This window comes from Nuphar pumila, chromosome 12, assembly GCF_984573655.1.
Source record: "Nuphar pumila chromosome 12, dmNupPumi1.hap1.1, whole genome shotgun sequence".
Taxonomy (NCBI): domain Eukaryota; kingdom Viridiplantae; phylum Streptophyta; class Magnoliopsida; order Nymphaeales; family Nymphaeaceae; genus Nuphar; species Nuphar pumila.
Window position 1 is genome coordinate 104,708,334 of NC_143260.1, and position 24,559 is coordinate 104,732,892.

A 24,559-nucleotide genomic window follows, 5' to 3' on the forward strand; every position below is an offset into this window, starting at 1 on the left:
CAGCGTGACGATTCTCTGACGATGCCATTAGCGTGACGATCCGCTAACGATGCCATTAGGATGGCGAGTTCCTAATGAGGTTGCTGGGATAGCGATTCACCAGCAAGGCCGTCAGCGTGACGATTCTCTGACGATGCCGTTAGCGTGACGATTCTCTAACGATGTCATTAGGATGGCGAGTTCCTAATGAGGTTGCTGGGATAGCGATTCACCAGCAAGGCCGTCAGCGTGACGATTCTCTGACGATGTCGTTAGCGTGACGATCTGCTAACGATGTCATTAGGATGGCGAGTTCCTAATGAGGTTGCTGGGATAGCGATTCTCCAGCAAGGCCGTTAGCGTGGCGATTCTCTGACGATGTCGTTAGCGTGACGATTGTCTAACGATGCCATTAGGATGACGAGTTCCTAATGAGGTTGTTGGGATAGCGATTCACCAGCAAGGCCATCAGCGTGACGATTCTCTGACGATGTCATTAGCGTGACGATTCTCTAACGATGTCATTAGGATGGCAAGTTCCTAATGAAGTTGTTGGGATGGTGATTCTCCAGCAAGGCCGTCGGCATGATGATTCTTTGACGATGCCGCTAGGGTGGCGATTTCCTAACGAGGTTACGATAGATGATATCTTGTAACGATGACTCTCGTGTTTTGTCGTGTCATGTGATGATGACTCTCCTTGTTTCGTTAGAATGGTGTTTCCCTAACGTTTGTCATCTAAAATAGTGATTTTCTAGCGATAGCGGCCTTGTATGGTGTCACTTGAGACTGTTCGTGAAACATGCTTTTGTCGCGTTGTTGTTGCGCGATTGAATTGTGATGTGGGTTCTGTCTAAATTATGTGTGTTGTGTGCTCATGATTTGGTATGATTGGTGCGATTGTCTATTAGCGAACAGATTTTTCCGACCTGCCAATTGACTTACTTCGTCTTTTTGTCATGATAGATGACTTGGAAGACCAGATGCAACGATGTTATGGGCGTTGTGAACAACCTGGCGGAGGTTGTGCAACAACAGATAATTGCGATACAATAGTTGGGTGAGAATCTTCAGCACGTAGCCCAAGGCGGGCATAACAGTAGTGCGGTCACGTATAAGCGATTCATGGAGTTAGATCCTCTTGCTTTTACGGGTAGGACAGACCTTGAAGTTGTTGAGTCGTGGTTACGTGAGATAGAGCGTAGTTTTCGTGTTTTGGATGTCCCAGAGGAGAAGAAAGTGAGTTTTGGTACTTATCGTTTGAAAGACCACGCTGAGAAGTAGTGGGACACTATCTCTTCGGTCAGATTCAAGGACGTGACTGTTACGTGGGACGAATTCGTGGAAGTTTTCAACTTTGCTTATTTTCTGAAGCACGAGCGCAGTAAGAAGATGCAAGAATTTCTGGACTTGCAACAAGGAACGATGACCTTGTCCGATTATATTACGAGATTTCGTTGTTTGGAAAGATAATGTCCGAACATTTACATTGCGGAGCATGATCGAGCAATGAAATTTGCTCATGGTTTGAGGCCTACTTTGAGAACTAAAGTGTTCACTAGCGGGCCTAAGTCGCTCAAAGAAGCTATCGAGGTAGCTACTCTGTTGGATGAAGACCAAGTCGAGCCGCAGGCTCAAGTTTTTGCGATTGTAGCTGAGAAGAAACCTAGTGGGGTGGAGTCTTTGCCACCTACTAAGGAGCGAAAGCGTCAGAAAGTGCAGCAGAATCGTCAGCAAAAGCGATCCCAGCGATCGAATGTCCAGCGAAAGTGACCCCAACGACTGGAAGTTCAGCGAAAGTGTCGGCAATGTGACGTAGATCACAGTCTGGGAACTTGTCCTCTCTTCGATGGCAAGTGTTTCAAGTGTGGACAGCCTGGGCATGTTGTCAAGTTTTGCCTGAGGAAGTCTGCGAGAGACTTAGTTGTAGCTGACTAGGCATTGTCAGACGAGATATGACCATTTTGTTGTTTTGTTATTTCGCGGACGAAATCCTTTTTAAGGAGGGTAGAATGTAACACCCGCGAATTTTTTGAGGAATTTACTGCTTACTTAGTGTTGAAATATATGCTTTTGTGTGATTACAAGATTATATTGCGTAATTGACTAAAATTGACTCTGCTTTATGTTTTAGTTTTGTGCGCGTGACACGAAAAGTTTCGATTAAGACCTACAAATTTTCAATGTAAAAATGTTAAAAAGTATGGTTTATGGTCTGGGTTTGGTTCATGTAGTTCTTATTGAGTCTGAGTGTGGTTTTTATTATAGTAGACCAGATTAGACTCAGGTTCAGACCTGATACCAAAAATCTAGTCCAAGTCTGGTTTCACCTAGGTCCTAACCAAACACTGTCCTGGCAGCATAAAACACCCTCAACCCTATGGAAGCCAACAAGCTTAGGCTTGTGCAAAGGAGCGATGCTCATGAAATTTGAACTTAGATCACCCACCAAGCAGCCTAAGCCTCATCCCACTACACCAAGCCCCTTGAGTCTAATCTCATGAGAAGTTACCAAACATTAATGTCCAAACATAAGAGAAATTTGGGTCGGTTTGTTCTGTGCCCATTAGGGATCAACATGCCCAACACGAGATCCAAGCCTTCTGAAAGTCAGGCATGGGTTCTTGTTGAGTTTGGGCTGGGCTCAGCCTGATAGAGCCCAACAGGCTTGATCCAGATCTAGGACCGTCAAAAGTCAGTCCTGGGTCTTGTCGGGTTCAAGACAGGCCCAGAATGAGCTGGATCATTTAAGCCCCACAACTAATTGGGTCAGGTCAGATGGACTTCATTGGGATTTTGGTTTGTTCCCGGCCGACCCAAGTCGCTTACTAGTTGGGTCGTGTCCGATTTTAATTGGACCTAGGCGACACAAGGCAGCCCTAGCCCGGCCCATCTCAGGCTGGGTATCCGAAAGCCTGATACGTACTCGGACCCGATGTCCACACCTAATTATTTTGGTATGAAAAACCAAATATCCATATTTTTGACAACTTAATACAACATACAAAAGACATCAAATTAGGTTAGAACGTCAGGGTACTTTTAATAGTTTTGAAGCGTTATATCACCAATCCGTCAGACAACCAAGGGCATTTTGATTCATAAAAATTATAAACAAGATCTTTGGACATTTTAGGTATTTCAAAGTTTTAAGGGCTAGCAGAGGCATTTCATCTTAAAAATAATAAATGCCATTGATCGATAGTGATCGGTTGACACATGGTTACACCCAAAAGTCAAGGCCCCATCACAGGCTGCTGCCACTTTCTCAAATTAAACCGGGTAAATTTGATGTTTGTAAGATAAAAAAAGGGTAAAGATTGGAGAAAGGAAAATCTTTTGAGTTTTCCCGTCTTTCGGATAACTTTATAGGATGCAGGTAGGGGTGTTAATGGGTCGGGTATGACCCAGACCCAACCCATACCAAACCCTACAATGTCAGGGTTTGGTGATAAATAAGGTCTGATTAGAATCCGTCGGACCTTCGGGTTAGATTAATATATGAAGCCCAGTATGGTTTGTGAAATTTCATTTCAGACCTAGGCCCGACCCATCTTCAGATTAAGATCCACAATTTTCAATGTAAAAAAATAAAAAATATTTTTGTACCGGATATGGTCTGCCTCTGGGTCTTGTAATCCTTATAGGATCTGGGTATGGTTTCTCTTATGGTGGGTCTGATTGGACCTAGGTTTGAACCCAAAACCATCATCTCAAATGAGGTCTGGGTCTGGTTCCACTTGGGTCGAACCAAACTTGACATGTTGACGCCCCTAGATGCAGGTGCAAATGGACTGGATAAACCATACCCGACCCATTTAATGATCGGACCACATGAGTCTAACCTGAATAGTTAAAATACCCTTTTTTTGTAACTAAACCCTGACTCTATAGGATCAGGTCATACCCGACCCATTGACAATCCTATTAACACGAAGCAAACAAAAGCGCCATTTATTAATCATTTTAAGGTTTTAAGCCCCATTATTTGCAAGAGTCAATTATCATGCCAAATATCAATTAGTATACACGTGTGCACGTGAAGGCATGCATGTGTGTGTACACTGCAAACAAATATAGAGATGAATAAATTGCATCTTTGACACAAGAGATTATTATTATTATTATTATTATTATTATTATTGCTCCCTTGCGACCTACTTTGTATCGTTGTGTCTAAAGTCTGTTTTGCTTTAGTTGAATCATGACGTAAGTGTTGAGTCACATGTAACTTTTTTTGGGCCACCCTTTTACCTCAGTTTAGGTTGATCAATACCCTTAAATGTTAGCTTGTAGATCTGAACTTTAAGATGCCCTCAGGCAAAACAGCGAATTAATGCAAATGCATTGAGCTTTCTTTGTTTACCCTCATTATGATTATCTTTAAGTGATTGCAATTCCTCTCCCTTTCTTCTCTTTCGCTCTCTTGCACTCTTTATACTCAAAGCTTCTGCAGCGGCAAGCGAGCAATCAGATAGGTTTGCGGCGGTAAGAAATGAACTGTTGCACTACACTGACCTATTGAAGAAATAAGCTCATGACAAGTGGCATCAGAGCCCATTTTTGAGCTGGAGAAGGGACTCTAGAGTCAATTCGAAAGATGTGTCTATAAGCCGCAATTTGTGAGCAAGACATCGTGGTGCCCCAATACAACTTGTGCAGCACCAAAGGTAAGACAATTGTCGAGATCGAGGAGATGTGTTCACATCGGAGCCATGAGCAGATGGTCAAGACTGTCAATAAACTGGTGGTTGATGTGACTTCACATGATGAAACAATTTTATGTGCATTGAAGTCGTTCGAAGGACTAGACAATGAGGTAACAAGCCTGCGAGAGCAAGTAAACTTGCTGATGTGGCAGATTACATCACTGACTACTACAATAACTACCTTGCAGACTGAAGTATGAGAGCTTCAGTTGAAGAACCGCACGTTACAATAGACAGTGACCCTAAATGGTGGAAGTGGTGATAGGTCATCAAAGATAGATGTGTCGAGGCCAACAAATCTCAATGGTTCTAGAGACAACAAGGCCATTGAGAATTTTTTGTTCCAGATGAAAGACTATCTGGATATTTAGAATATACTCGTTGAGGACCTCAGGGTGAAGGTTGCAACAACTTTACTCGATGGAGATGTTATAGCCTAGTGGAGAAGGAAACGTAGTGGCATGACAAGAGGGTATTGCATCATTGATACTTTTGAGGCCTTCAAAACTAAGCTATGAAACTACTTTATATTGTAGAATGTACAATGTCAAGCATATCAGATGGTGTCAAAATTGAAACACACTGGAACCTTGATAGATTATATCAGAATGTTCCAGAAGCTCATGTTGGAGGTGCCCAATATGCCAGATAAAGATAGATTCAACTGGTTTATTGTGGGACTACAACCCTAGGCATAGTCCGAAGTATAAAAAAGCAACACCGAGACTTTGAAAGATGCATATGTGACGGTTGAGTACTTAGTGGATATTCAACGCAAGACCTTCACTCCATCGACTAAGGTCGGGAAGAAGCCAGACCACGGAGGCAAGAAAGAGGATCGACGCAACAATAAGAGTGAGGCGTCGACCCAACACTACTTTGACAAGAAACAAAATTTCAAGAAATACAATAATGACAACAAAGGTTGGGTTGTGACTTGTTGGTTCTGTGGTGATAAGCATATCACAAGGAAATGTCCAAAGCGACTTGTGAATGACGACATGCATGCCAATGCGGTGCAAGCAGAGAGTAGTGATACCGAGGTCGTGCAGCCCAAGATGGGGGCCATGCAAACTATAAATGCAATCAGAAGCTGTGCAGTGAAAAGCGTACTGGTCAACAAAGAACTCATGTACTTAGAAGTCATTGCGAATGAAAAGTCTACTATGGCAATGGTAGATTCTGGGACCACACACAACTTCATCTTGCAAGAAGAGATAGCGGTTGGACTTGAAGCCCGGGCCAAACAAGAGAACCATCAAAACAGTAAACTCTGTGGCCAAGCCCATCCTTGGTGAAGCAAAATATGTGGCTATCCAGATTTAGAGTTAGACCAGCAAAGCCAACTTCTTAGTGGTATGCCTGAATGATTTTTGGATGATTTTAGGCATGGAGTTTCTTCGTAGCTAGAATATAATGATGTTGTCAAAGGTGAACTCATTGACAATTATGGGGTCAGACTCATCACATACGGTGTAGTGCCTCACTCTTGAAGGCAAGACTTTAATCTTATCTACTATGCAACTGAAGAAGGGTGTCAAGCGAGGAGAGCAAACATTATTAGTTGTTGTGCACACTGAAGAAGGAAAGGTTGAAGCAACAGTGTCGCCGACCCTTGCCCCAATATTGGCAGAGTTTCAAGAAGTGATACTCCTGAAACTGTCGAAGCATCTGCCACCAAGATGCGAGGTCGACCACATGATTGAGTTGACCCTGGGAGCAAAGCTCTCAGTTATGGTCCCTTATCGCATGGGACCAACTAAATTAAAAGAGTTGCGCAGACAACTGGATGAGATGTTAGAAGCAGGCATCGTTTGTCCCTCAAAAGCACACTTTAGCATCCCTATGCTCTTTCAGGTGAAACATGATGACTCCAAATGGCTATGTGTGGATTACTGTGCGTTGAATAAAGTCACGGTAAAGAACAAGTATTTGTTGCCAATGATAGCGGACTTGTTCGATCAGTTAGTCAGTATCTGAGTCTTTTCGAAGTTAAATTTGTGTTCGAGTTACTAGCAGGTGAGGATTACATATGGTGATAAGCCAAAGACAACTTGTGTCACTCGCTATGGTGCCTATGAATTTTTGGTGATGCTATTCGAGTTGACGAATGCTCTTGCCACATTCACGACATTGATGAATAAGATTTTTTATCCTTACTTAGACAAGTTTGTGGTAGTCTATCTTAATGACATCATGATCTACAACAACAATATGGAGGATCATGTTGGGCACTTACGAATAGTGTTTCAGGTGCTAAAGGAGAATGACTTTTATGTCAAGCGAGAGAAGTATCTCTTCGAACAAGAGGAGATTAACTTCATTGGCCACGTTGTGGGGCATGGTTTGCTGCGCATGGACGGGCAGAAGATAAGAGCCATCTAGGAATGGTATCCGCCAACCAAAGTACCAAAGTTGCGGTCATTTCTTGGCTTGACAAATTACTATTGGCGGTTCATCGAAGGCTACTCCCTCATTGTTGTGCCTCTCACAGATTTGCTGAAAAAAACCCAGGTATGGCTCTGGACAGAAGTGTGCCCAGATGCCTTCGATGGCTTAAAGAAAGCCTTGGTGAGGGAACATGTGTTGTGATTGCCGGAACACACAAGACCCTTTGAAGTTCATATAGATGCTTCAGACTTCGCCATTGGTGAAGTTATCATGTAGGAAGGACATCTGATTGCTTACGAGAGTCAGAAGTTAAAGGATGTTGAGATGCGCTACACTATGCATGAACGTGAGATGATGGCCATCGTGCACTGCCTCAGAACCTGAAGGCACTACCTTCTGGGTGCCCAGTTCATCATCAAGATGGACAATGTCACAATGAGCTATTTTTAGACATAGAAGAAGCTGACGCCCAAGAAAGCTCGATGGCAAATGTTCCTGGCTGAGCTTGACTTTTCTTTAGAGTGTAAGGTAGGGAAGGCCAATGTTATTACTGACGTCTTGAGTCGAAAGGCAGAACTAGTAGCTGCATGTGCAGAGCCTTTCGAAGTTCACTTGGAGGGTGCGCTGCTGGACCACATCCACGAAGGTATGCAGCAAGATACAACGACACAACACCTTGTCTATCTTGCGTAAGTAGGAAAGACTCAATGATTTTGGCTACGGGATGGCCTCCTCATGACAAAGGGAGGATGCATCTTCGTGCCACGGTGGGAAAGCCTCCATCGTGAATTACTTAAGGAGTGCCATGATACTTTATGGGTCAGTCATAAAGGTCAAGAGCTTACCTTAGCACTTCTTGAGCACGGCTACTACTGGTTGCAGTTGAGGGATGATGTGGAGGGGTATGTACAAACATGCCTCATTTACCAGCAAGACAAGGAGACCAATAAGAAGATTATTGGCCTTCTTGAGCCTCTACCTATTCCAGAACGTCTTTGAGAAAGCATTTCTATGGACTTCATTATTAGTCTGTCGAAGGTAGATGGTTTTATCTCCATCCCGGTGGTGGTGGATCGTTTCTCTAAATATGCCATCTTTATCCCAACTTTAAAGGAGTGCCCCACAGAGTAGATTGCGGAACTGTTCATGAAGCATGTTGTGAAGTACTGGGGTGTACCAAGAAGCATTATGAGCGATCACAATGCTCACTTCACTAGAAAATTCTAGCGTGAAGTGTTTCCATTACTTGGCTCTTATCTGCTATTTTCAACAAGTTTTCACCCACAGGCAGATGGGCAGACAGAGCACATCAATGGACTATTGGAGCAGTATCTCAGGCACTTTGTTAGTGTCAATCAGAAAGATTGAGTGAAGCTCCTGAACATGTCTCAATTCTGCTAAAATCTTTAGAAGAGTGAGTCTTCTGGCCACAACCCGTTCGAGATAGCCACAGAGAAATAACCGCGGACTTCGCATACTCTAACCACATAGGAGAAGGGAAGGTCATCATTTACCTATCTGTTTGTTCGAGACTGGCATGAGCAAACCGAGTTGGCGAAGGTGTTTCTGCACAAGGTGACTAAGAGAATGAAGAAGTGGGCGGACAAGCGTCGTCGACCTGCTGAGTTCCGTGTTGGAGACCAAGTGTTGGTAAAGCTTTATCATGATCACACATGCATCTTCCGTGAACGACATCATAAACTGTTCAGAAAGTATGATGGACCGTTCACTATCACCAAGAGAATGGGCAAGCTGACGTACAAGTTGGACCTACCCCCGAACTTCAAGGTGCACCCAACATTTCACTTGTGCAACCTAAAATCGTTTTATGTTGATGAAGGAGATCCGAAATGTAGCATTCCACAATGCGCTCCTATCCTTTAGAGGTACCTGGCAACACAATGGGCCAAGAAGCACCTCAGCAAGATCCTTCGTCACAAGGTGTTGTACTTGGGCGAAGCGAAGAAGTATTTTGTGTAGTGGGAGACGACAGCGAAACTGACGTAGGTGCTAGCATTCCGAATAAAGCGTCGTTACCTAGATGAAGTCAGGGCTTATCATAAAGCAGATGGCACCGAGGGCGACACATGATTTGAAGGGAGGAGTATGTTCCCTTGTGATCTAATTTATACACTTGTGTCTAGAGTCTGTTTTGCTTTGGTTGAGTCATGATGTAAGTGTTGAGTCACTTGTAACTTTCTCCAAGCTATACTTGTACCTCAGTTTAAATTGATCAATACCCTAAAGAATTAGCCCGTAAATCTGAACTGTAAGATGCCCTTAGACAAAACAGTGAATGAATGCAAATGTGTTGAGCTTTCTTTGTTCACCTTCATTGTGATTACCTTCAAGTGATTATGATTCATCTCCCTCTCTATTCTTTCGTTCTCTTGCACTCTCTATACTCAAAGCTTCCGCAGTGTCAGGCAAGCAATCAGATAGGCTTACGATGATAAGAAGAGAATTATTGCGTCGCACTGACCTATTGAAGAAAGATGTCTGTGACAATAGTTGGGGTTAGGCAGACTCCTACCAGTTATTTAATGATACCATTAGGATTCAAACTTGCAACGTCCCAACACAAGGTGACGTGCACTGGTTGCTTCTACCATACAAGAGGCGCCCCACTTGGTAGGAGAATATTATTTTCATCCATCAAACACCTTTAAGTTATGTTTGGGAGCCTTAAATCAGAGGTGTCTTGAGGTTTCCCCAATGCTCTCATGCTCTCAAACTGTTTTTTAGCACCAACGGGCCTCCCTCTGTTTATGCAAGTCACTATGTGATGAGATGTTGCAAATTCAAACCCCACTAGGAATGGGTGGTTGAATAACTGTATGGTTGTATAGCCACCGGTAGGGCTTGTTTACTAGAAATGAGGGGGCCAATATGAGAATTTCGTTGGGGCGTTCCCTACTGAGCGACGCGTTGTCCTCTCTAGGCCCGAAGGCAGTGATAAATGGGCAAGAGTTGCTAGGTCGTCGCCCAGAAGCGACGCGTCACACCGGCGCCCGGGTGTGGTGTCAAATAGGCAAGGGTTCCCTCACTTTGTTGGACGGGTGGGGGTAAAGAAGTTAGTCCAAGACCATAAAATTAGGTTAGCCACTTGGAACATAGGGTCTTTAACTGGTAAGTTGGTAGAGTTAGTAGATGTTATGTGTAGGAGAAAGATTGATATTTTATGTCTTCAAGAGACCAAATGGGTAGGTGAGAAAGCTAAAGTGATAGAACCTTGGGGATATAAGATTTGGTATACAGGAATAAATAGGAATAGGAATGGAGTAGGGATTGTTATGAGTCGTCAGTTTATAGATAATGTAGTTGAGGTCTGTAGGAAGGGTGATAGAATTTTACTTATTAAATTAGTATTAGGTACGGATATTATTAATATTATTAGTGTTTATGCACCTCAAGTAGGTTTAGATGTTTCCATTAAGCATCAATTTTGGGAAGATTTAGATGGAGTAGTACAAGGGATATCTTATAGAGAAAAGATTTTCATCTTCGGTGACCTTAATGGACATGTAGGCATTAGTAGGGATGGATTTGAGAGTATCCATGGAGGCTATGGTATAGGAGAAAGAAATGAAAGTGGAGAAAGGATTTTAGATTTTTGTTTGTCCTATGATATGATCTTAGCAAACACTTGGTTTAGGAAGAGGGAGTCTCACCTAGTAACATTTAAAAGTGGGGTTAATACGAGTCAGATAGATTTTTTCCTACTTAGAAAGAGAGATAGGGTTTGTTGCATCGATTGTAAGGTTATACCGGGAGAAAGTGTAGCTACACAACATAGAGTCTTAATTTTAGATCTTAGAATTAGACAATGCCGCAAAAGGGATAGACATAGGATAGATCCTAGAATTAAGTGGTGGGCACTGAAAGGAGCTAAACAAGGAATGTTTGTAGAGCAGGTAGTTAAGGAAGTTGATTGGTGTCTCGAGGAGGATTCAGAATCAATGTGGAATAAGATAGCGGGTGGCATGAGAAAAGTGGCTAAGGAGGTATTGGGTGAGTCTAAAGGCGGTGCACCACTAGGTAAGGATACATCATGGTGGAACGAGGATGTCAAATTAGCTATTAAGGTTAAAAGAGAGTGTTATAGAAATCTAAGAGTCGTGATAATGAGAATTTGGAGAAGTATATGATAGCAAAGAAGGAAGCTAAAAAAGTTGTTCGAAACGCGAGGGCTAAGGTATATAAGGAGGTTTATGACAAGTTCGATACCAAAGAAGGCGAGAAGGATATTTATAGGCTTGCAAAGATGAGAGATAGGAAATCGAAGGATTTGGGTATGGTTAGATGTATCAAAGATGATACGCAAAGGGTTTTAGTCAAAGATGAGGAGATTAAGGAAAGATGGAAAGATTATTTTGATAAGCTATTTAATGATAGTCATGCTCAAGATCTTGGAGACTTCTTCATTCCTTTTCATGAGATAAATCGTGACTTCATGCGCAAGATTCAAAAAAAAGAAATTGCAGAGGCTTTGAAGAAAATGAAATCAAGAAGGGCAGTTGGCCCAGATGGTATACCTATCGAGGCTTGGAAATGCTTGGGAGAGAAAGGTTTAAAATGGTTGACAAATCTTTTTAACTTGATTTGGCGAACAAATAAGATGCCTAATGAGTGGAGGAATAGTACTTTGGTGCCTTTATATAAGAATAAGGGTGATATACAAGATTGCACAAACTATCGTGGTATAAAACTCATGAGTCATACTATGAAACTTTGGGAGAGGGTGATTGAGTCTAGGTTGAGGAAGGTTGTCATGATATCGGCGAATCAATTTGGTTTTATGTCTGGAAGATCAACTATGGAAGCTATACATCTTCTTAGACAACTTATTGAAAGATATAGGGAGAGGAACAAAGATTTGCATATGGTTTTTATTGATTTAGAGAAGGCATACAATAGAGTACCTAGAGACGTTCTCTGGTGGACAATGATGAAGAAAGGTGTTTCTCTCAAGTACATTAGTATAATTAAAGATATGTATGAAGGAGTAGTAACCAATGTCCGCACTTGTGGAGGGGTGACAACCAATTTTCCGATAACGGTTGGGTTACATCAAGGATCTGCTTTAAGCCCTTTCCTATTTGCGATAGTGATGGATGAGCTTACGAGATCAATTCAAGAAAATGTACCGTGGTGTATGTTGTTTGCTGATGATATTGTTTTGATTGATGAGTCTAGAGCTGGGGTTAATGCTAAGTTAGAATTATGGAGACAGACATTGGAAGGTAGAGGTTTTAAGTTGAGTAAGAGTAAGACTGAATATATGGAATGTCGGTTTAGTAAGCAACAAAGTAGTGATGGGAGTGTAGTGAAGCTTGGTGAGCAAGAAATACCGGTGAATGATTATTTCAAATATTTGGGATCCATCATTCAAAAGTATGGAGAAATTGATGGAGATGTAAATCATAGGATAAAGGTTGGGTGGATGAAATGGAAAAGTGCAACTGGAGTGTTGTGCGATCGTAGAATGCCATTGCGGTTGAAGGGAATGTTTTATAGGACGACTATTAGACCCGCTTTACTATATGGTACGGAATGTTAGGCTGCCAAAAGACATCATATTCAAAAAATGAGTGTAGCTGAGATGCGGATGCTTAAATGGATGTGTGAAAATACAATCAAAGATAAGATTCAGAACGAGGAGATACGTAAGAAGGTAGGTGTTGCACCCATTGAAAATAAGATGCGAGAGAATCGTTTACGGTGGTTTGGACATATTCGGCGAAGGCCTAATGATGCTCCAGTTAGAAGGTTGGAGAAATGGGAAAATATATTAGTTAAAAGAGGTCGGGGTAGGCCTAGGAAGACTTGGATGGAGATGATAGGAAAGGATATGAATGCTTTGAACCTCACCGAGGACATGGCATTGGATAGAAATGATTGGAGGAAAAGGATTCATGTGGAAGACCCGAAATGAATTTCTTTTTTGGTTCATATCGCTGACCCCAATTGTTTTGGGATGAAGGCGTAGTTGTTGTTGTTTGAGGGGGCCTAAATCTCTCATTTGATCATAAAACAAAAAGAAAAAAAAGTTGTTTGTGAGCAGTGGTATTGCCAAAAGGGTGCAATGGGAATGAAGTAGGCGTCCCCAACACCATATGTCAATACGATTCACAAGAAGGTATTTTTGGTGACTACGTTCTCAACACTACATTTTGGCAAAAGCATATTTTGGCAACACATATATATGGTGTTTCCGTCCAAACGCAAGGCTCCCAAACACAGCCTTGCTGTTAAATCAAGTTCTCGTGAATATATATATATAGTCTGTGTTAAACCCATTTGGTGCTAAACCGTGTGCTAAATGGGTTTTTCAGTTTCTCTGGTGCTTTGGTTCCAGTCTTATAATGTGTTGGGCATGGTCGATTTACTAAGAATCCACACCTGGGTCATGTGTTTTCATTAAAAATAATGATATTTAGAGCCTTGAAAATTTACAAAGATTTTGGACGATTGATTTTTGAAACTTTATAAAAACCAACTTTTATAAAAACCCACTCAAGTATTGAAATCAAACACTTCAAGAGTTGATCCCTATATAGATCACATCTGTTCAGTCAGAATTTAAAAATAAAACGAAGAAAGCCCAAAAAACTATTTAGCATGCAGTTTAGCACCAAATGGGTTTAGCACGACCCATTACTACATATATATATATAAACATTCAAGCATTAGCAGTATGTCAAGTCACTTCAAAATTCAAGTCATCAAGAGAAAATTGTTTTTCTTCAGGTGATAAATTAAAAAAAAAAGATCCCCTAAAAACACACACACAAAAGCATAGTAAGAAGAGTACAAACCTATATATCCCGAAGCAATAAACCACAGTACTACAAAGCAACTTCCAGATGGGGAAGGATAGAAAGCCACCTTAGAAAGGAAAAACCGATTCGCTTATACTTTTTCTTTCTTTTTTCTGCTAGAGTTCCCTATCCCTACTTCATAGTCCATACTTTAAGTGCAAAAGCATAAACCTTACTAAATCACACTTATTACAAAAGGAATACTCTTTTCTTTTCTTTTCTTTTCTTTTCTTTTGTTTTTAACCGAAAGGGAAAACCCCGGGTGGGCCCCCATGACCACTCTGCCTTTCATGGCCCACCTTTGAAAGGTAAGGACTCACCCATGCACCAGTGAAGTTTGATTAAGGGTCTTCATCTCAACACCCCCTTATAATCCCCCATCTGGCCACGTGGGCAAACCCTGAGGTGGTATTCGCTTATTTTATTATGCTACTGGACTTTATTTTTGCTTTTGCATTGCCTAGAGAGTAGGCTCATGCTCGGAAGATAAAGCAAATTTTATTCTGTAGTCACATAAAGACGCATAGAGACACTGTCACAATATGGATATTGAGAAATAGGTAAGTAAATCTTCTTCTAAAATAAACATATTTTTTAAAGTTAATTTATAGACACATACTAATTCATGAGTGATTGGGAGCTGCTGACACGTTAGGTGATAAATGAGCATGCTAATGGGTTTTTCAGCTTTTTTTATTTTATTTATAAATTCTGACTGTACCGATGTGATCTATGTACTTGATTTTATAGGGATCAGCTCTTGCTCTTGATCCCTTTGATTCAGACACATGGGTAGGTTTTTATAAGGTTCAAAAAATCAATGGTCCAAAATCTTTGTAAAATTTTAAAGCTCCAAACATCATTTTTTTCATCAAAAACACATGATTAAGGTATGGATTCTTACTAAATTGACCATGCTCAACACATTTATAAGCCTAGAGAAACTAAAAAACCCATTTAGCACGTTCATTTAGCATCTAATGTGTGAGCAGCTACTAATTTCTTAATTCATATATATATAGAGAGAGAGAGAGAGAGAGAATTGGGTAGGTGTGAAATGGGTTTTTCTACCATTTCAGTGTTTTGTTTCTCAGTTTTTATCCCGTAAATGTGTTGGGCATGGTTGATTTACGAGGAATCCGCACTTAGATCATGTTTTTTTCATTTAGCACCTCTCTCTCTCTCTCTCTCTCTCTCTCTCTATATATATATATATATATATATATATATATATATATATATATATATCACCGAGTCTGTTTGGTTAGGACCCAGGTAAAATCAGACTACCAGACTTAGAACAGATTTTTGGGTATGGTATCAGGTACGAACCCAGGTCTAATCGGGTCTTCTATAAAAGAAATCATACTCGGACCCAATAAGAACTACATGAACCAGACCCAGACCATACCCTATAAAATAATATTTTTGTCACTTTTACATTGAAAAATTACAGGTCTTAATCGCAACTCGGATCGGGCCCGGGTCTGGTATAAAATTTCGCAAACTATACCCAGGTCCATGTATTAATCCAACCTTTGGATCCGGACCCAGGTCTTCTTATTTATCACCATACCCGGACCCTATAGGGTTTGGTCCGGGTAAACCCGACAGGTTGACACCCATGCGCGTGTGTGTGTGTGAAGGAGAACCCATGCAGGGCAGCTTAAGAAGGATTCACAGTTTAAACCATCCTTTTGCCATCGTCCCTCGTGGATGTAAAACTAAATATATGACGCAAAGATGTAAAACAGATTGAATTCAGTTCAGATGTGACCAGCACTAAATCCAAACTAATTGGATATTGACTAATCAGATTCGGAAATAGAGTTGGATGAGAACAGGAATGACCAAATCCAGATCAGATTAGTTAATCAGATATACTTTTTTTTTGTAAGTTACAATGAGAAACCTAAGACCTGATAACGGGTAGATCATAGATCGAACCCCAGGGGAAAAAACTCTGTGGTTAGGACCCTCTTCCCCTGCTAATCAGATATACTTGATACATAGTTTCAGCTGTAAGACTGAACAATGAAATTGAATTGCATTATTAATCAGGTGTTATCTTCTACCCATAGTGACAAACATTTTTTTCAGCAAAATCTCGTTTGTCAAAAACTCGTGAGAAATTGATTTTTTTTTTATAAATCTCGCATTTTCAGCAAAATCTCGGCAATAAAAAAATAAGATAAAAAATATAAAAAATACTTTTTATAAGAAAATATTAATAAAAATGATTTAAAAATAAAAATACATGGTTTTTCACAATAAATAGTCATTTAAAAAGTAAATATCACATTTAAATTGCAGTATTTATGTTTTTTTCATAAATCTTGCAATATTTTGAAAATCTCACAAGAAATTGCTGTTTTAAACTTTCAGGCAATTTCTCGCGATATTATCACAAGATTTTCATAAATCTTGCGATAACTTCTACCTAGTCTGCGAGCGGATAATCAACCCAATCAGATCCATCCATTCACATACTTAAATACAATTAGGGATGGCAGTTTGTCGGGGCGGGGGTGGGGGACAAGGTCTATATCTCCGTCCTGTCTAAAAATCCTGCCCTCCATCGCCACACGGGTTTTGATTTTAGATAAGAGGAGGGCTCATATAATTTTAAACCAGATCAGAATTATTGGACTGACTAACAGCCAAGCCAATTAATATAATGCAGAATAGATTAATGGTGACAATATCATGCTAACAAGGCAGATTCTTTGGAACCATCTTCCTTGTTTTGAAAATAAGAAAAAGACATAACCGTGACCCTTATATCATCTTGTTCTCAATCATTCTCCATTCTATGCATGGAATGTGTACCACAAACAGGTTGGCATTGTCCAACTCTCTTATGTAGTCTTATGTAGGGGTGGGCATCGGGCCAGCCCGCTAATGTACCGGGCTGATCGGGCGATTGACCAGGCCGGGTTTTGGCCCTATTCTTAACGGGCTCGGGTTTGAAGAGATCAGCCCATGACCCAGCTCATTGGCCTAACAGGTCAATGTGAAGCAGTTGGGTCAAGTCCGGTTCAGCCTGGCCCAATCTTAAAAAGCATAAATGCTTGACCGAAATTATGAGTTAATGAGAGAATAGCAAGTTTCTATGCAACTAATTCTTAATTAGTGCAACTAATTAGGTAAATATTAATAATTAACAAATAGCAAGTTCCCAAGCAACTAAAAAGGTAAATAATTATAGTTATCCCAGTTACTATATAATGGTTATTTTTTTTATTTTATATTATTAAAAAATTAATAAATAACTCATGCCCATCGGGTCGGCTCGAGCCCGGTCCACGTATATAACTGGCTGGGCTTCGGCCTAGTACCTAACGGGCACGAGCCTAAAATCATGATTGACAAGATTCTTGTTTCATTCTCTTCATCCCTCTTTGGGGAATGAATTGGTAAGCCTCTTGGGTTTTTTTTTTCATGGTTAATTGACTCAGTTGCACTCCCTCTATCTCTCTCACAATGAATTTGGGGTCTTGTTTTCAAATTATTCGATGAATCACTAGATAGAGTTTCTTTTTTTTATCAATTAACACAATTCATTATGTTTGATATGCTTTAGGTTTCTGATTTAGTTTTTTTAATAGTGTGAATATTTAATTAGGGTTTAGGGGTTTTTGTGTATTTTCTTAAATTATTATTAGTCATGGCATGAATATTTAGTTACTGTTTTTTTAATCATCATTAAACATATTTCATGACTGCATGCTTGTTTTTTTATACACTTTTAGTTTTTTTCAATTAGCATATATATATATATATATATATATATATATATATATATATATATATATATATATATATGAATAATGTTAGGAGTTGGGGTCTCTTTATTTTTTTAATTAGGTAAATATTTAGTTATGTTTTAAGGTTTTTGTATTTGTTTTTTCAATTAACATTATGCATGAAATGAATAATTAATTAGGCATTTTCTGTGTGTGTTTTTCAATCAACATTAAACATGAATCGATGAATGCATGCTTGACTTTGGTTAGAATTTTAGGGGTTTTAATTTTTTATCTAGGAGTGGTTTGTTATGATTTAAGGTCTTTATTTTTTTTAATGCCATAAATATTTAATTATGGTTTTAGGGTTTTGTGTTTTTTATTTCAATTATCATTAGGCATGACACAAATATTTAATTATTGTGTTTTTAATCAACATTAAACATGATTCTAATGAATGCATGCTCTATTTTGGTTATAGAATTTTAAGTTTTTTTCAATTATCATGTTTATGAATACGGTTTGTTAGGATTTAAGGTTTTAATTTACTTTTTTATTGTGCATCTATGCCCACCTTAGTTTAGGTTCTTGTCCGCTTATATATATATATATATATATATATATATATATATATATATATATATATATATATATATATATATATATATATATATATATATATATATATATATATAGAGAGAGAGAGAGAGAGAGAGAGAGAGAGAGAGAGAGAGAGATTCATAACTCCTAAATAGTTTTATCTCCTAAACATCTTAAACAGATTATTGAAATAATTGTAGGCAAATTTTACTTAATTTAAACTTGTATCTTCATTAACTATTTACTAAAAATCATGTTTTGGATCAAATGAATAAAGTTTTAACTTGATATGGGCTATAACACCTCTACATAAGCCCACAAGAGCTCCTCTGGTAGGGGTGACTTGTGAATGTCAAGCTTGAAAACCATCTGTGGGGTCACTTACCGCAAGGTCGAAGCTGGGTGTACTCTCTGGGGAGCAAGGGAGACCTCAAGGGTTTTACCAACAGAAAGCTAGCCAAAGTGCTGTACTGATAGGGGGTTTTCTCCTTGGATTTAAAAAAAAAATTTAACACCTTCACACATGCTTTCTTATGACGCTTAGGAAGTATAAAAGATAAGTGGAGGGCTCATGTAAATTTAATCAAGATCAGAATTATTGGACTAACAGACAAGCCATATAATATAATGGTGACAGCATCATGCTACCAAGGCAGATTCTTTGGAACCATCTTCATTGTTTGAAAATAAGAAAAAGACATAACCGCGACCCTTATCTCATCTCGTTCTTAAGCATTCTCCATTCTATGCACGGAATGTGTGCAACAAACAAGTTGGCATTGTCCCACTCTCTTATGTAGGGGTGGGCATCGGGCCCGCCCGCAAATAGACTGAGCTGATCGGGCCGTTGACCGGGCCGGGTTATGGCCTGATTCTTAACAGGCTTGGGTTTGAAGAGAAGCCCATGGCCCGGCCCATTGGCCTAACAGGTCAATGTGAAGCGAACGGGTCTAGTCGGGTTTGGCCTGGCCCAATCTTAGAAAGCATAAATGCTTGACCAAAATTATAGGTTAATGAGAGAATAGCAAGTTTCTATGCAATTAATTAGGTAAATAGTAATAATTAACAAATATCAAGTTCCCATTAAGTAACTAATAAGGTAAATAATAATAGTTATCCAAGTTATTACATAATAATTAATTTTTAAAATATTTATATTATAAAAAAAATTAATAAATAACTCATGCCCATCGATCGGGTCAGCCCGAGCCCAACCCACGTATATAACGGGCTGGGTTTTGGCCCGGTACCTAACGGACACAGGCCCAAAATCATGGCCCAAACCCGGCCCAAGGCGGTCGGTTGCCCACCCCTACTCTTATGTGACAAGGCCATCCAGCAGTAAGCGAAGCCTTGTGTGACTAGCCTTGCCTTTTCATGAAAATGTAACCATTGTGTAGGGATTGATCTGATACTGTTTCCATCATAGAAAGTTATTTGCTACAAGGTCACTCAATCCATTCATCCTAAGCCCTCCATCTGATCCTCTCTCACTCTAACAAAATCTAGCTCGATCTCGTGACAAGCTCACGAGTCCATGGGAGGCATAGGTTCACCCCCTAATGGATCTTGCTCGTTTGTCAGCCATACATATAGATGGTGGATGAGGTTGGATAAGTGGATTCATGGAGCTCATCTGTAAACCAGTATGGGTGCTTTGTTTTTTATAGTGATAGCATTCAACGCCCTATAGTCCACACAAAATCTTCAAGTTTCATCTTTCTTTCTTGAGGACGAGAATGTGAGATGAATCTAAACTCTTTCTTGAAAGTATAATAATGTTGGGTTGGCGTACCCGAGCTCACCCTGCGAGTCCAAACAAGTTTTGGGTGAGCTGAATGTGACTGAACCCTGTTCACAACCAGCTTGTCTCATTTGCCAGCCCTAGAATGCTACTTTTTATCACCAATGTTGAGATCTGGTGCTGGATTCAGCATGATTAAATTTTTAACTTGTACCCTTTAACTTTTCGTTATTGGACCAACCAAAGACTGACTTTTGGCTCCTCTGCTTTTCTTTCCTTTTAACAGACAAGAAGTCATGAGTAATCTGAAGTTGGAACTCAAGTTTAACAGCAGGAATGAAGATTTAAAATATTCGTGCATTACCACATTATGATTGATATGTAATAAATTTTTTATTATTTTTTGCTCCGGGCTAGTGCCAAAGAGGTGTGTAAATCAGAAGCTAAAAGGTTGAAACAAGGGATGGCAGGGGCGGGAGATAAGGTCTCCACTCCGGCCCCGTCTCAAAATCCAAACCTCCATTCTCGCACGGAGATGGATTCTAACCTCCACCACCGCCTCTATCCTCGATTCAAGTCGTCCATCCCTGGTTTAAATGGGGGCGAGGAGGGGAGGGGGTCGTTTCTCCTCGGTCTATAGTCATCCCTTGAAGGATTGAGAATGGGGCGGGGTGGGGCAAGGCAGGGATTGGGACAGGGACGGGGATGGGGCGGGGGAAAGCGTAAGTCCATCCCCACCTCCATCCTTGTACGGGGATAGATTTTAACCTTCATCCCCGCTTCAAGCCCTTCATCCCTGGTCCAAACAGGGCGAGGTGGGGGCTCCATTGTCCCCAGGTCCACTGCCATCTCTAGTTGAAACATGATGGTCTGGAACAGGTTTGAATTCATTATTTTGCCCCCATGTGAAAATTATGCATCCGGTGCCATCAAACACGTGGCCAACTTTGGTTCAAATCTTGCAGGTGACCCAACTCATTAATTTGATATAATTGTTTTTTTTAAAGGAAAGATGGGGTTGGGGCGCAGACCCAACCACTTTTCCAACTATACCATTGGGAGTTGAACTTGTGACGTCCCAACACAAGGTGAACTAGCAACTCGTCCATTTGCTATAATTGCTTGGCTTGAATTCACCAGCTTCTCCATGGGTGAAAGCATGCACTCAGTGCCTACGGTTTGACTTGGACCTTAACCTTTTGTGTTGCCATCTTTGCTAGTGCACCCTGTTCATCAAAAAATCTACAATTGCTTGGTTTGGATGGAGTGGATCTGTTGGTGCGTGTGGCCATGCGTTGCACATTGTGCTTATCCATGAGTAGGCCTACTCATACTCATGGATAAGCTAAGTCTGTTTTACAAATAACTCTTTTCATTTAAAATTCAAACTCTAAGTTTATCAAAAAAATATCGGACTCACCGATATTCTCTCAACCGTCTGCTAAGCCGAGAGAGAGAGAATCCGAAGTCTATATAAATACAGGACTCGACCTCTATGAATATATGCGATACAGCACACCGTGAAGCCTTCGAAGCAAACCTCCAAGCATAAAACAATAATTTGCACCTTTTCTTCTTTCTTTCTTCACTCGCTCTCTCTGTTGCCGCTCCTCAACGTCTCTGCTGTCGCCACAATTGAGGACTTTTCGCTGCACAACCTCAACAGTGGTATCAGAGCAGAGGTTCGAGATACTCTCTAATACTTGTGACCTTCAACCTACAAGGAAGAAGCAATCACAAAAAAAAAGGGAGGCGAAAAAGTAAGAGCTACTGCTCCCCCTTTGTTTTTAGCCTTCCTGTTTGATCTTTGGATTAGAGACCTTGCTTCTATGCCTGCCTCTGAAAACTCCAACCGGAAAAACAGAGATCAACCTATTTTATTTATCTCTGAAATTCAAAACTAGAAAAACTGAGTCGTACATGTTCGACTCTGTAAATCAAAACAAAAGAGGGAAAACAAAGAAACAACGAAATAGAGAAACACCGAAAAGAAAACAAAAGGAAAACATATATAAGAATATATATTTGTTGTCGCCAGAAAGTTATCGGTCAACTGTGACTTTTTCGGCAGCACCGATCAATTAGAAATAAAAGGCCTCCGACCTATTTTCTTACTGTTGCTCCTTAACTGAACATAAAATAAAAAACAGAGAATCAGAAAACAAAACAACAGAAAAAAAAGAAAGGGAAAAACACCAAACCACCAAGAAAAAATGGTTTGACCTCAGGTTTGAGAGCAGGGAGAGCCTACATAAGAAAAAACAAACCTAAATGAGAAGACGGCCCATCACCCTCGGCAAACGGTCGAAAAACCCTTTCCTTTTGATTTATGAGTGCTCCCATAGCAGAAAGACCGAGAGTCCTCTGTCAGAGGGAACCAACAGCAAGGAGACCAAACCCAACCAGATAGTCGGGCCATCGCCGTCAGAGGCCGACCGAAAAATCATTTTTCTCGATTTTCTGGTAGACCCGGCAAAAGAGCGACGGTGAGTTTCCTGACAAAGGGAGCCTACACCGAGAGGGTCAAACCCAACCGCAGAAACAGGTCGTCACCGTCGAAAATTGGCCAGAAAGCGCCGACATCGTCGTTGCAGTCTCCGGTCGGTTTGGAGCTCCGACAAAGAAGAGAGAGAAAAACCCGATGCATCTGAGTCGGTTGCGCCTTGTTCGGGCCTTAAATAGGCCGAGGGGTAAAAAGACTCCTTTGACCCTGGATATTTTACATATTTTGAAAAAAAGATTAAAATAAAGTATTTTATAACCCACATACTTTTTAAAACTTATTTGCTAAAAAGGGTTTGCGAGTTTAAAATTTTTGAAAAATAACTGAAAAAGTTATATTTCCCATTTAATACCTGGAATAAAATTATAATTTAAAAAAAAACCTTACTCCTATTAAATTTAAAATATTCATTTAAATTTAGTTTAAATAAAAATAATAATAATGATAAAATTGTTTAGTCTGACAAGAAATTTCTTTTGATTGTTTTCTTTGTGCTGACTTACCATAAATTAATTAAATTAAAATTAGTTAGTACAAAATGGCTAGTTGTGTCTGTGCCTCCAAATTAGCGAAAACAGACAAGCTAAATGGGACTAACTTTCATGTTTAGAAAAGGCGGATCCCCTTAGCTTTAACTCTGGAAGGACTGGAATATGTTCTTAGTATATCTATAGAAAAATCGAATGACGAATCATCTCAAGAAAAAGTAATCAAATTCGGAAAATTTCAAAAAGATGATCTGATGGCAAGAACCATCATGCTCACCTACATGGACGATGATCTAATCAGAGTCTTTGAAGATTATAAAACTGTTAAAGAAATGATGGAGGCCATCGCCGCCAAGTATGATACCACATTCGAGGTCCATATTCAACTGTTACTCGAACAATACAACTCATATAGGATGAAAGAAAGTGATAATGTGGTAGATCACGTAAATAGGAGATGTTGGTCATGGCTGAAGACCTAGCCATTGTTGGAAATGTAATTCCAGATAGAAGGCAGGTGTCCACCATACTAAATAGCCTCCCACATTCGTAGAAATCGGTGAACACTGCATTAAGATTAAATTCAAATAATTTAAACTTGACTGAGCTGCCCCTGCAATTAGCCATAGAACAAGAACACATGGTTAAGGAGAAGAAGTCTGAGTTGATGGTGGTTCAAGACACACCATCTCATAGCCAAGTACCCATTAAGCAAAATAACTTTAAAAAAAAGGGAAATGGCAAGTTTCATAAAGGACAAAGTGCAGGTTTCAAACCTCAAGGCTCACAAGTCAAGTGCTTCAAGTGTGGTAAGATGGAACACATCCAGAAGAACTGTAGGACAAAATTTCCCAATAACAGGAGCAACTGGAATGGTGGGAGATACAACAACAATTCAAGCAAAAAGCATGACGGAAAAGAAGTCATTTGTGTTGTATCTGAATGTCATTTTGTGAATGAAGAACTCTCAGGGTGGTGGGTGGACTTTGAAGCTACTCGACATATAGCCAAATCCATCGATGGAGTTGTGGATCTCAAAGAGCTAGGACCAGACGAGCACAATGTCTATATGGGCAACGACTCCTATAGTGATGTTCTAGGAGTTGGGTCATATAGACTCAATGTGGGAGGAACTAGTGTGTTACTGAAAGATGTACTTTATGTCCCTTCAATGAGGAGGAACCTGGTGTCTGTACCAGCTTTGACTGGGAAAGGTTTTGAGGTTCAGTTTGTCCCTAGGAAGGTCACTATGGAAAAACATGGTAGAATCCTGTATGAGGGTAAATTTAACAAAGAACATAGGATGTTTAAATTATCTGAAAATATAGAAAAAAATTTCTCATATATTGATTGTACCTTAGTTATTGATGTGAATGACTTAGGCATATAAGCCTAAAGAAAATAAAAAATCTGGCACAACAAGGACTAATCTCTAACTTCAATGAATCTCACTTCAAAAAATGTGAATCTTGTATTTTTTGGAAAGATGGCAAGAAAACTCTTTCAACATAATGTTATTCGAGCCACTGAGCTATTAGAAATAATCTATACGGACATTTGTGGACCTTTTAAAGTCCA